Raw genomic sequence first — 14,510 nt, 5'->3', positions numbered from 1 at the left:
CTTGTAGTGGATTTGAGTACCCCAAAGCACCAGGTTGGCCACCAGCAAGACAGAACCATAGCAATAGTCACAGTGTGTTTGAGGCCAAATCCTCACCATAGAATCCTACCTTTTAGGCACTGGAAATGAACTTTTTATAATCATAGCAATAGCTAACATACAATGAGTGCTTCCTACCTCTGTGCCAAGCATCATGTGAGGCCATACTAATGGCCTAATTAATGAGGTCTCACATAAAAGTCTTCAACTTGTGGTACTCTCATTTAGATTGTCAGTATATTGGGTCCATTGCCAATCTGGTAACATCAGACAGTGTCGTTGGGATGAAAAAGTTCTGCAGCAGAAATTGGTAGTTACAGAACAGTCACAGAGATGTAGATCACAAATAAGGAATATAGTCAATATCATGATAAATATGTATGGGGCCAGGCAAGGACTTGAAGCAGTGGTGGGGAACCACTCTGTAAAATACATGATTTTCTAACCACTTTACTGTACATCTTAAATACATACAGAACAATATTGAATGTAAATTATAATTGAAAAATACAAAAAATGAAAAAGAATAATGCTGTGGCTTTCTAAGAAATCAGAGGTAGGGAGAAAGTCTCTCAGACACTATTTTCTTTTTTGCTAAGATGGTGCATTCAAACTGGCAGGAGATGTGACTTCCTCAATAAGTGTGCTCAAGTAGCCTTGAATCACTCCATTAAGAAGCATGGCAGGAAGAGATCCCACGGGCTCAGTTTTGTGCCTCTCTGACATCCGTTCAGAGACTTGAAATCTGTTGGTTTTCAGGGCAGTGGGTGATACTACCCACAGTCCCCTACAGATCTTCAATAGGTTGACATTTCACATCATTTGAATAAATCAAAGTGACAGAGGTGCATTAAGTTGCTGAGTTGGGAAGATGATAATAGAGAATTGAAAAAGACATTTTCACTTTCTTGCTGATAAGTGAGATAAGTAAATCTTGAAAAGGAAGTGGGATGCTTTGAGGGAGGAACCTTCTCAAAGAAAGAGCTGCAGTGGTACCTCTGTGTTGGCCAGTAACACACTGGTGAGGAAATGAACCCTAAAAACCCAATATGTAGAATCCAAAACAAGAGAGCCCTGACTTAGTAAGTCCTTACCCTGAAATAAAAACTCAGTGTTACATGGAAAATTGGATCCAGTTTCCTTTGAATGGAACTTAAGCCTTGGTTCACCATAGCTGTTGATCTTTGTTTTTTCCTATAAAAGGAAAAAGTACTTTTTCTACCACTGTTGAAAACACAAGCTTAGATAGGTGCTCTTCTATCTATTGTGTATATAAACAGCCTAACACTGCTTTCAAGCTACTTTGTTCAAAATGAGTTTCAAGAATTTTGTGGATAAAAACAAAAAGCAAGCAAGCAAAAAAACCAAAACCCTAAATTGTTTTGCAATTTGGGTCAGAAGTTGAAAAACACAATTGTGAGGCCTCATTCAGGAAGAAAGATCTTTTTCATGCTAATCAAGTACTAATTATAAAATCAGTGATAGATGGCACTGTGTGGAACTAAAAGAAGGGGGTGGGGTGGTGCTACTTCATAATTTAGTCACCCTTGATTGTAAAGTGGGCGTTTAGGATTTGGCACCAAACCCCAGCTACTCACTCTGTAGTATAGATTTCTCTCACTTTGGGTTTTCAGTTTGGACACAGAAAGAGCAAGCCAAAAGTTAAAGCCAGAAAGGATGATTTTTAAAAGGTCAAGCTGCAAAGAAGAGTGGGTTTCAGGCTCCTTTGTAACTTCTAAGATCCTGGGCATAAATGGAAGTCCTGATTGGGGGAACTAAAGCCATTCTAAGACAAAGTCATAACATTGCCATTGTCAACTGCCCAGAACCAAGTAGGGGAAAGTATATTTGGTGTTTAGGAAGTAAACGTAAAGCAAGTGGTCTCAATTTTGCCTGCATATTAGAATTATGTAAAGAACTTTAAAAACTCTTAATGTCCAGGCTGCACCCCAAATGGATGAAATCAGAATCTCTAGGAATGAGACCTAGGAATCAGTATTTGAAAATTAAAACCACAGTGAGATACCACTTCACAGAAGCCAGAATGGCCATCATAATCAACAAACAACAAGCGCTGAAGGGGTTGTGGAGAAAAGGGAACTCTAGTACACTATTGGTGGGAATGCAGACTGGTGCAGTCACTGTGGAAAACAGCATGGAATTTCTTCAGAAAAACTAAAAATGGAACTGCCTTTTTACCCAGAAATTCCACTGCTGGGATTATACCCTAAGAATCCCAAAACACCAATTCAAAAGAACCTATGCACCCCAATGTTCATAAAAGTGCAATTTACAATAGCCAAGTGCTAGAAGCAACCTAGGTGCCCATCAATAAATGAGTGGATCAAAAAACTGTGATGCATTTACACAATGGAATACTACACAGCAGAAAGAAAGAAGAGCTACTATCCTTCATGACAGCATGTCTGGAAATGGAGCACACTATTCTAAGCTAAATAAGCAAGGCAGAGAAAGACAAATACCATATGATCTCACCTATAAGTGGAACCTAATCAACAAAAGAAACAAGCAAGGGGAATATAAACAGCAACATTGAAAGACAAACAAATGGACAGTAACGAGAGGGGAGGAGGAAGTGGGTAACAGGGAAAAGAAGGGGGAGGGTCAAATCAAGGGACATGTATAAAGGACCCATGGACACAGCCAAAGTGGGGAAGGATTGAGAGTGGGAGACAGGGGTGGGTGGGGCAGGAAATTGGAGATAAATGTATTTGAACAATAAAAAATAATTAAAAAATAAAAGGCAAGAAGGATGTCAAAAAATAATAAAATAAAATTTATTTATTTAATTTAAGTAGCTTTTTGATTGATTGATTTACTTACTTACAGGTATCAGTATTTTTAAACAACCTAGGTGATTGCAATGTACAGCCAATTGGGTGAAAATCATGAATCAAACAGCAATAAAGCATTTCTAAAATACTAAAGTATTCTAATGGTTATATAATCTTATGTTTCTTTAAATGGTGCTTAAATGGTGCTTTCTTTTATAGCTGGCAGGCAATATGGACAATTAGTGTTGGTATGTTATTTAATTTAATTTATTTTTTATTATATGTTTCATGTGTACAAAATTATAATTTGACATCTTATACACTACAAAATGATCATCCCCAAAGCCTTGTTACTATCCATAACCATACAATTGACCCCTTTCACCCCTTTTGCCCACCTTCCCTCCTTCCCCACTGGTAACCACCAATCTGTTTTCTGTATCTATGAGTTTGTTTTTGTTTTATTTTGCTCATTAGTTTATTTTGTTAGCTTCCACATTTAAGTGAGACCATATGGTAGTTGACTTTCTCTGACTTATTTCAGTTAGCATTATGTCCTCACAGTCTATCCATGTTATCACAAATGGAAAGATTTTATTCTTTTTTCATGCTTGAGTAGTATTCCATTTTATATGACATTTCATTTTAGTATTGAAATATATTTAAAGTGAATACCTAATCAGGGGGCCAAATGGAGCCTGATATTGAGCAGACAGTAAACCAGCAAGGTTGATGCCCTTTTCAGAGAGATGAGCTCCTGAGAGCTTGTAGGCTTGGCACTTGGTATGGTTTGCCAATCATTTGCTATCAAGTAATTGAGGTGCAGCCAAAGTATGAGAGCCAGACGGGTCCATAGGAACCAGTCAGAGCAGGAAGGATGTATTTGGGAATGAAGTTTGAGACAGTGTGGAGAGGCATAAAACATAGAAGCCCCAGAGATGGGACAGACCATTGGAACATGCTCAGGTGGGAGGGTGCTTCAATCTTTACCACACTGCAGTCCTTTATTCAGGTGCAGGTAGTGGCCACCCTTATCTTTAGCAGGGTTTTTGGAGTTTTAGGAGAAGGATCTGCTAAGGAATCTTCATGCTAGGTTCTAGTTTGATTTATGTTCAGCACGTTCTAGTCAAGAGCCACCTATCTGATTGAGGACAAAGTTCTGAGGTGTCTAAGATTCTTCTGGCTAGGGAAGCTGTTTGTTGGTTTGGTTGGGCCAAGTGTATCAGGCCCTTTCTCCATGTTGGAAGTCCTTACTTACTCTGGTTCCATTGCTTTCAGGGTCTGATTGTTAATATGGCACACAGTAGTAGGACTGGAAGGCAAAGGACAGTTTTGAGAGATGCTTAGGATGTTAAATTGGCAAGACATGGATGATTGATTAGCTGCATGGACTAAGGCAAAGGGAGGAATCAAGAATGACTCCCAAAGAAATTAAACAATCATACATTGTTGGTAGGGTTGTAAAATGGTATATTCATTTTGGAAAATAGTTTGGCAGATCCTCAAAAGCTTAAGCATAGATTACCATATGACCTAGAAATTCTACTTCTAGAGAACTGAAAACATGTATCTGCATAAAAACTTATATCTGAATGTTCAAGGCAGCATAATTTATAAAATCCAAAACTGGAAACAACCCCAATATCCACCAACTGATAAATGGATAAGTAAAATGTGGTATATTTGTACAACGGAATATTATTCAGACATAAAACAAAGTGAAGTTCCTATATATGCTACAACGTGGGCATACCTTGCAAACATTATGCTAAGTGAAAAAACCCAGCCACAAATATGATCCCATTTATATGAAATATCCAGAACAGGCAAAATCCACAGGGAGAGAAAGTAAATTGGTTATTTCTAAGGGTGGGAGGAATGACTGCTAATGGATATGAGAGATCTTTTGGGGGGCAATAAAATGTTCTAAAACTAGATTGTGGAGCTGGTTGCACAACTCTGTGAATTTACTAAAAAGCAACAAATTGTACACTTTAAAAAAGTGAATATATGAATTATATCTCAATAAAAAAAGAACAACTCTGAAGCTTTTACTTTGGCTGGCTGAGTTAATGATAGTGTCATTTAAACAATATCAAGAAAATAGGTGGCAGAACACATTTAAGAGGGACTGGTGCCTGTGGGATATCTAGGTATCAATGTCCAACAGACAGGTGGGTGATGAGTCTCGAGCTTCTGGGAGAAGTCTTGGTGGTAAATGGAGATTTTGGAGTAATCATTTTGGCCATCAATGGTACTTGATGTTGTGGGAAAGGATGTAATCACTTAGGAAGGGAGTGTAGTATATAATAGCTATAGGCCAAAGAAAGATCCCTGGGAAACACAAACATTTAGAGGATGATGGAGAAAGAAGAGCTCATGAAGGAGCCAAAAAGGGAGACTTGGGGGAGGTTTGAGGAGGTGCGGCAGAGTGGGAAGAGAAATTATCATGGGATCCCAGAGCACTAAGACAGAGAGAAGATCTTTTTCAAATACTATGAAATAATTCTTTGTCCACATCCTCAGTGCCAGCCCACACTGACCCTGTTTTGCAGATACAGATAAGATGAACTTTGTCCAAAGATAAATTCTCTATAATTTAAAAATTCTTCTTAATGAGGTAATTTTTCAATAAAATCATTTTTAATTCTTTTGCTTCCCTTTTGCTGCAAAATTCACTTATTTCCAGCCAGATAACATTCTCCAACTGCATATATGGGTACATATTATAAGGTTCTTCTTTGATAAATGTCCTGTTAACAAGATCCACTTCTAATTATTAAAATATATACCAAACATATTTGTCTCTTAAAATAAAATTTAATTAAACTGCTAATGTATAAGCCACAAATCTCTGATCATTGACATGAGTGGTGTGTGATTCCTCACTGATGAGTCCAGAGCAATATTGACATAATCAACCTCAACGATGTTGTGTTTAATAAGAACATTTTAAAATTCTACTTTACAAGTATTTGTTCCTCTGACAATTTATCCCTTACCCCTGCACCTAGAAAGGCAGAGGACACCTCTCTGGGGTAGATTTTGTTCCTCCACTTTCTGTTGCCTGTTACTTCTAAGATACTCTTGGAGACAAGAGGAAAAGGAATGATGCCTAGAAGACAGAAAAATGAGCTGTCAGAAAGTTGACTGCCTCATGTGTTGACAATGATATTAAGAGCTAATGTTTATTAAGTGTTTACTATGTGACTGGCATAAGCATTTACTCATTTAGTCCTCAAAATAACCTTATAAGTTCAGTACTGTTATTCTTCCCATTTAAAAGATGGGAAACACAAAGCAAGGAGAACCAAAGTAATTTGCATGGCACTGTATATAGTTGGAAAGTGGCTGGGCCCTAGGAGCGCTTGGCCTCGACCACTACTTACCTCTCAGTAAGCAGCACAAAGCAGTGTGGTGCAACAGTTATGGAAATGGATTTGAAGTCAGACAGTTAAGTCCAAGCGTTGTAACCTAATAGCTAGCTGCATTACATACCATAATTCATGCAACCTATATTAGGTTCATTCCTAAGGTATATAATGAGGATATTAACATTTGTTCTGCATATCTCACAGGTTTGTTGTGATAACTAAATGAGATATGTAGTAAGTGAATGCTTAGAATGATCAAGCTCTGTGCAAATGAAAATAGGTGGCATTATTGTCTTCCCAGAACCTGACTAGGAAGCTGACACAGAGTAGGAGCTCAGTGCTGCTGACTGAGGGAACACACATATCCTGCTCCATGCTTTCTTGTGAAACTAACTGCACTTCATTGTAATTCTCTGTTTGGAAAACTGATTTCCCCATTACACTGAGTTTGTCAAGAACACAGAACAGAATTTGTTGCCTCTGTCTCCACGTCACCTAGTTCAGTACCTGGCACTGAAAGGGCACTTGATACATGGTACTAGTTTGTGGTAGTAATAATGGTAGTAGCAATGCAAGGAGAACTCCCAGCAGCAGCACTTTGAATGAGTCACTTTTTTGGCTACTCTAGCACCAACCTGCGGCCAGGAGAGAACAGAAGAGAGACCACCTCCTTCTCTGCCCCCAACCCCAGCAAGCACAGCCCTGTCTCCATGCAAGCCTCTGTAACTGGGCCAGGTCTCCTTTCATCTCTAACCTTGCACAGCATTTGGCCTCTCTCCAAAGGGGTGGAAATCACACTCAGTTTGACTAAAATGTTTCCCCGAACCTAAGCAGTTTGCAAATTTTGGCCTGAAACTAGGGCAACAGGAGCAGTTTTAGTCACCAAGGCTATTTCCAATGTTAACTAAGCTGCAGCATCCATGAGGTCTGAAACTCCCCAAGGAAGGACAGCACTTACCCCTTCCATCACACAGAACTCAATGCATTTAACAAAATGCCCTATTGAATTTGGAAAGAATTCCTGGCTTTAGAAGACTGAGAACTGGAGACTTCTGTTTTGTTTTGTTTTTTTTTTTTAACTAGTGTTTTCAAAGGTCCTTTAGAGAGAACTGCCTATCTACATATTATTTTGATCTTCAACAGTTAAGTAGAGAACCATGTGAAAGCCCCACAAGTCCAGGTGAGGAGTCGTTAAGTGATTAAATGGATAGCAATTATTTTAGCTAGGAACCGGAGGGAGGGCCCAGCGTATTGGTGGAGTAGCCTGCCTGCTTGTAATAACTGATGGGCCAACATTATTTTTTCCATTTGACACCAAAGGCAGCTGAAACTAATGGCTTTTCAAGAGGAGGAAAAATCTTTCTCTTTATTTATATGGTTTTAAAAAGATTTCATTTTAATAACCTTAATTACTCTACAGAAGTTGAGCATAGGAGTTAAGAGTATGGTCTTTGGAGTCAGATGGAACCAGACTTGAATCTCACAGTTCTACAACTTACTAGATGCAGGGGCTGGGCCACTTACTTCATTGCTCCAAGCTTTAATTTCCTTATCTGTAAAATAGCAACACTAATTCTTGCTTTGAAGGGTTATTGTGAAGATTCAATGAGATGATGCATCTAAAGCACTTAGCCCAGAGCATGCTATGGGATAAGAGCTCAGTAAATCATAGCCCTTATAACTCAAATATTGTAAGAATTCTAAACATATAAGCAATTATGAATTCACCTTGAGGATAGTCAGTAGTAATGATAAGATGCTCAAAACAAGCCCTGTTCAAGAAATGAGGCTTCAGAGGTGAGGTAATTGCCCAAAGTTAGTCAGAAAATACTAAAGATGTACCTTATGCCCTATCTGAAGATGTATCTTATGCCGTATCTGAAGCCAGAAGCCATACTCCTGATTGCAAGAACTAAGCCTCCCTGGTCAACTTTATTCTTGAAAGGCAATCTACTCTTCCCTCCAGTCTTAGATCTCTCAGAGTACTAGTATAAGACTGTTCCCTCCTCAAGGTCTGTCAATTAGCCCACTGCTCTAACTGAGGATGGCTCACAGGAAGCCAAGTGATTTGTGTAAGCTCACAGAGTTAGCTGAACAAGGGATCCTGGAGAAGAGTGGTAAATCTATTATTCCATAGCCTTGTACTTCTTGAACATAGAGTATAATTAATATTCCATATATTCAATCATTCATAAACATGGCACTAGGATTCAGTGATGATCAGGGCAGATGTAGCTCACAGTCTAGTAGAGAAGACAGGTAAGGAAATAGCCAACTAGGATCAATATGTGTGATTAGTACTGTAATAGAGAAGCCCAGGAAGCCATGGGAGCTCAGAGGAAGGCAGCTGATCTGGTCTTGGGTAAAGATCCAGGAAAGATCTGTAAAGTTTATTTGTTCTATTTGTTGGGCAAGAGTAATATAAATTGGTCAGTGGCACAAGATTATTCATTTACTTATTAAAAATTTACTGAATGACATCCCTGTGCCAGGCACTAAGGTAGGCAGAGATGACTCAGACATGGGTATTGCCCTTCCAAAAGTTCACTCTTTCCTTTAGGAAGTGGGTGGCAATGATGCTTTTTAGTTTATTTAGAATTATCAACTTCATCAGCTTCAGGTGACAGGTAGCATAACTAAGTCTGAGGAACTCACTGGTTCGGTTTTAGCCTGGTTAAAACATCCATTGATTGTTCTTTTTGTGTCACAAAATGTGTTGATTAATGAGCAGGAAAGTGTACCTGAATTTCAGAAACCTCCTGTCATGGTTATATATTACGGTATTAGTTGATAGAGACTTGAAGACTTACCTTCAGCTTTTGAGGAAGAAATTCAATTCAGTGTCTGCGATATGAGCAGACATGTCAACACTGAGATTTACCTCACCTACCATGGTGCAGAGGATGTATTAAATTACTTTGATTGACAGTTGAAACAAAATCCTACATGTGCTTCTTGGAAATGTTCAAATGGTGTGTTTATTGTTGATCCCAGAATGTCCCTCCATGATACCTCTTAAGAATAGGTTTCTACGCTCTTGCATTAGTTTGGAAATCATTGCTACTTCTTCCTGATATGTCCTCTCTTTACTTGTTTTCATGTACTTCTTTTGCTATTTCTGCCCAGATGGCTTCTGAAAGTTCAGTCCTGGAGCTTCCAACCTTGCATTTCCTCCTGAGACTTTGAACCTATAATAGGATCCAGGCCTTATGAACTTTAAAGATCAGAAAACAGTCATGATTCTGATTTTCCAATGCAATACAGCAGTGCTCCCTCCTAGGCCTTTCTGGGTCATTTGGGAAAAATAACAATAATTAGTTCAAACTGCGACTGTGATTCTGCATTTCTACTCTTGGTCTGACCATCCTGCTTGGTAGGTTATTTAGAAAATGTTGTCAGAGAAAATTCTTTCAGCCTTCTTGGAATTTTGTCCTTTGCTAATGAATTTAATAGGTCCTAGGGATTAGCTCTTCTGCCCCAGGAGAACTCTGCAAAGCTTATCCCCTTTGGAAGACTTTAATGGACACCTTGCATGGAACCATAGTTTTCAGCTCTGGGCCAAGAAAATTATCTTAATTACCACTTCCCCCAATTGTCTTGAAATCCCTCTGTTGTTCTCTGGGCAAGTTAAAGAGTATAGCTTCTAAAAGCAGGATTTCAGTAATTAAATCCCGATTGACTGAGGTCACCTGTCTCTTTCAGCTGTCTACAGCTGCAGTGGGTTAGAAAGAATGTTTAGTTTGGAGTCAGTCCAACCAGGACTAGAGTCCAGACTTCACTATTTCCTAGCTGTGTGTCCTGAGACGACTAACTTAACCCCTCTGAGCCTACATTTTATCATTAGTAAAATGAAAGTACTAATAGAACCTCCCTGATAGGGTTACTGTGAACGTTAATGAGATAATGCATGAAAAGTAACTAAGGGTGACCAATTGTCCTGGTTTGCCTGGGAATGAGGTGTTTCTTGGGACACCGGACTTTCAGTGCTAAAACCAGGGCAGTCCTGGGCAAACCTATGTTTAGTCACCCCAGATGAGTATGAGTAGGGTGTTTCCTTTCTTTGTTGTTATCGCTAAATAGCCACCATTTCCAGGTCAGGAGATTCTCTTTCCCCATGAATTTCTCATCCACATCCCCTGTCTGATCCAGGCCAGCTTCTCCAAGTACATCAAAGTCAGGGATTAAGACCCTCAAACTGTAAATTGCTGTAAGTGTTTAAATTATTACTCATATTATGTATATATAATGTCATATTCTAATAATTACAGGTTCAATAGTAGGATATCCAAAGCCAATAAAAAATATTCAACATTTACTGAGTGACTATTCTTTGAAAATACTATGCTAAACATTAGAGAAGAATAATGTACTAGAGAAAATTGAATAATAAAATTATAACTTCTCTTTTTTGATAAACTTTTAAAATGAGTTTGATGTTTTTTTTTTTATTTTTCCAGTTTTGTTGAAGTATAATTGACAAATAAAAATATATTTAGAGACTTCTGGCCAAGATGGAGGCGTAGGTAGATACACTTTGCCTCCTCGCACAACCAAAAGGACTACAACAAATTCGAAAACAAAAACAACCAGAAATGCCTGAAAATTGAACTGTATGGAAGTCCAACAACCAAAGAGAAACATTCATCCAGATGAGTAAGAAGGGTGGTGAAGGACAGCCAGAGTGGACAGGATGCATGTGGCAAGACAGTGGCTGGAGGACCTGCAGGTGAGGTGGTGGCTGGCAGACCAGGTGGTTCCATATTTACATGTGAATAAACCAGGAGGCACATCTGGGGAGTAAGACAGACCATGCAACCCAGAGTTCCAATGGAGGAAAAGAAAGCCTCAAAACCTCTTGCTATAAAAACCTGTAGGAGATGCGGCAGTGGTAGAAACTCCCAGCCTCACAGGAGAGTTTGTTGGAGAGACCCACAGGGTCCTAGAACGTACATAATCCCACCCTAGTAGGAATCAGCACTAGAATTGCCCAATTTGCTTGTGGGTAGTGGGGGGAGTGACTGAAAGTTGGCCAAGAGCCGAAAAAGCTACATTGTTCCCTCTCTGACCCCTCCCTCACATACAGCACCACCATGCAGCTAAGTGTGTTGCCCACCCTGGCAAATTCCTAAGGCTCTGCCCCTTCCAATTTGACAGGCACACTGAGAAAAAGAAATGTGGCCTAAATGAAAGAACAGATCAAAGCTCCAAAAATAGAACTAAGTGAGACGAAGAGATAGCTAACCTATCAGATGCACAGTTCAAAACACTAGTAAACAGGATGTTCACAGAAATGGTTGAGTTTGGTCACAAAATGGAGGAAAAAGTGAAGGCTATGCAAAGTGAAATAAAGAAAAATATACAGGGAACCAACAGTAAAGGGAAGGAAACCAGGACTCAGATCAATGATTGGGAGCAGAAAGGAGAGAAAAACATTCAACCAGAACAGAATGAAGAAACAAGAATTCAAAAAAAAAAAAATTAGGAGAGGCTTGGGAACCTCTGGGACAACTTTGAACTTTCCAACATCCGAATCATAGGGGTACCAGAAGGATAAGAGGAAGAGCAAGAAATTGAAAACTTATCTGAAAAAATAATGAAGGAGAACTTCCCCAATCTGGCCAAGGAAATAGACTCCCAGGAGATCCAGGAAGCTCAGAGAGTTTCAAAGAAGTTGGAGCCTAGGAAGCACAAACAAAACCACATCATAATTAAATTACCCATGATTCAAGGTAAGGAGAGAATCTTAAAAGCATCAAGGAAAAAGAAGACAGTTACCTACAAAGGACTTCCCATGAGACTATCAGCTGATTTCTCAAAAGAAACTTTGCAGGCTAGAAGGTACTGGCAAGAAGTATTCAAAGTCATGAAAGGCAAGGACCTACATCCAAGATGACTGTACCCAGAAAAGCTATCATTTAGAATGGCAAATAAAGTGCTTCCCAGATAAGGTCAAGTTAAAGGAGTTCATCATCACCAAGCCCTTATTATAGGAAAGGTTAAAGGGACAATCTAAGGAAAAGAAGAAGATCAAAAACTATGAACAGTAAAATGACAACAAACACAACTATCAACAGTGGAGCCTAAAAAAAAAAAAAGCACACGAACTAAGCAAACAACTAGAACAGGAACAGGATCACAGAAATGGAGATCATAGGGGAGGGGGGTATAATGGGGGAAAAGGTACAGGGAATAAACAGCATAAATAGCAGGTACAATATAGACAGTGGGAAGTTAAGAATAATATAGAAAACAGAGGAGCCAAAGAACTTATATGTACGACCCATGGGCATGAACAAAGCGGGTGGGGAATGCTGGTGGGAGGGGTGTGCAGGGCAGAGGGGAATAAAGGGGAGAAAAAAAATGGGACAACAGTAATAGCATAATCAATTATATATATATAAATACATTTAGAATGTACAACATGATGATTTGACATATGCATACATTGCCAAATGTAATCACTATCAAGTTAATTAATACATCCATCACCACTTTTGTGTATGTGTGTGGTGAGGATACTTAAGATCTACTCATCAATTTCAAGTATATAATACTGTAGTGATAACTATAGTCACCAAGCTGTGTATTATATCCTCAAAATTTATTCACCTTATAACTGACCAACACTTCCCCATTCCCCAACTCCTTAATGCCTGACAACCACCATTATACTCTGATTCTGAGGGTTCAGTTTTTTTAGATTCCACTTAAAAGTGAGATCATACATTATCTATCTTACCGTGTCTGGCTTATTTCCTTTAGCATAATATCCACCAAGTTCATACACACTGTTGCAAATGGCAGGATTTTCCTCTTTTTACGGCTGAGTAATATTTCAGTGTGTGTGTGTGTGTGTGTGTGTGTGTGTGTGTGTGTGTATCACATCATTTTTATCCATTTGTCTACCAATACCAATGGACGCTTTGGTTGTTTCCATATTTTGAATATTGTGAATAATGCTGCAGTGAACATGGAGCTGCAGATATCTCTTCAAGATACTGATTTCATATCCTTTGGATATATACCCAGAAGTACGATTTCTGGATCATATGGTAATTCTATTTTTTAATTTAAAGGAACCTCCGTTGTGTTTTCCTTAGTGACTGTAACAATTTACAGTCACTAATAGTGACTGTGCAAATTCTCACCAAGAGTGCAAAAGTGTTCCCTTGTCTCCATATCCTAACCAACACTTGTTATCTCTTGGCCTTTTGATGATGGACTTTCTAACAGGTGTGAGGTGATATTTAATTGTGGTTTTAATTTACATTTCCTTTTTTATTTATTTATTTTTTTAATTTTAATTTTTTTTAATTTATTTACTTTTAAAATACATTTGTCTCTGCCTCCCCCCCACCTCTTTCCCTTGCCCCCTCCCACCTTCCCTCCCTCAGCTCTTCCCCTTTGGTTTTGTCCATGAGTCCTTGCTATATGTCCCTTGACTTTCCCCTTCCCTTCCCTTTCCCTGTCCTGATTATTACTGATGTTGAGCATCTTTTCATATACTTATTGGTCATTTGTACATCTTCTTTGGAGAAACATCTATCCAAGTCCTTTGCCCATTTTTTAATCTGGTTATCTGGGTTTTTTATTATTATTATTTTTTATTGTTCCAATACACTTGTCTCCAATTACCCGCCACCACCTCCCGGTGTCCCACCTACCCCCAACTCCCCCCTTCAATCCTTCCCCACCTTAGCTTCATCTATGCATCCTTCACACCTGTTCCTTGATCTGACCCTTCCGCTTCCCTTACGCACTATCCCCCTCCCTCTGTCCCTCATGTCCATGTAGGTTTCTTCTTTCTTTCAATGTTGCTGGTCATATTTTCCTTACCTGCTTGCTTTCCTGATTAGGTTCCACTTATAGGTGAGATCATATGGTGTTTGTCTTTCACCATCTGGCTTATTTCACTTAGCATAATTCTCTCCAATTCCTTCCATGCTGTAGCAAAGGGTAGTAGCTCTTTCTTTCTTTCTGCTGTGTAGTATTCCACTGTGTAAATGTACCATAGTTTTTTGATCCACTTATTTGCTGATGGGCACTTAGGCTGCTTCCAGCATTTGGTTATTGTAAATTGTGCTGCTATGAACATTGGGGTGCATAGGTTCTTTTGAATTGGTGTTTTGGGATTCTTAGGGTATAATCCCAGCAGTGGAATCACTGGGTCAAAAGGCAGTTCCATTTTTAGCTTTTTGAGGAAATACCACAATGTTTTCCACAGTGACTGCACCAGTCTGCATTCCCACCAACAGTATACTAGGGTTTCCTCTCCTCCACAACCACACCGACACCTATTGTG

Source organism: Pteronotus mesoamericanus, unplaced genomic scaffold (genome assembly GCF_021234165.1).
Source record: "Pteronotus mesoamericanus isolate MK-2021 breed Mesoamerican mustached bat unplaced genomic scaffold, CSHL_Meso_final contig_55, whole genome shotgun sequence".
Lineage (NCBI taxonomy): Eukaryota > Metazoa > Chordata > Mammalia > Chiroptera > Mormoopidae > Pteronotus > Pteronotus mesoamericanus.
The sequence above is the reverse complement of the archived record's forward strand: the minus strand, read 5'-3'. Positions refer to the sequence as shown.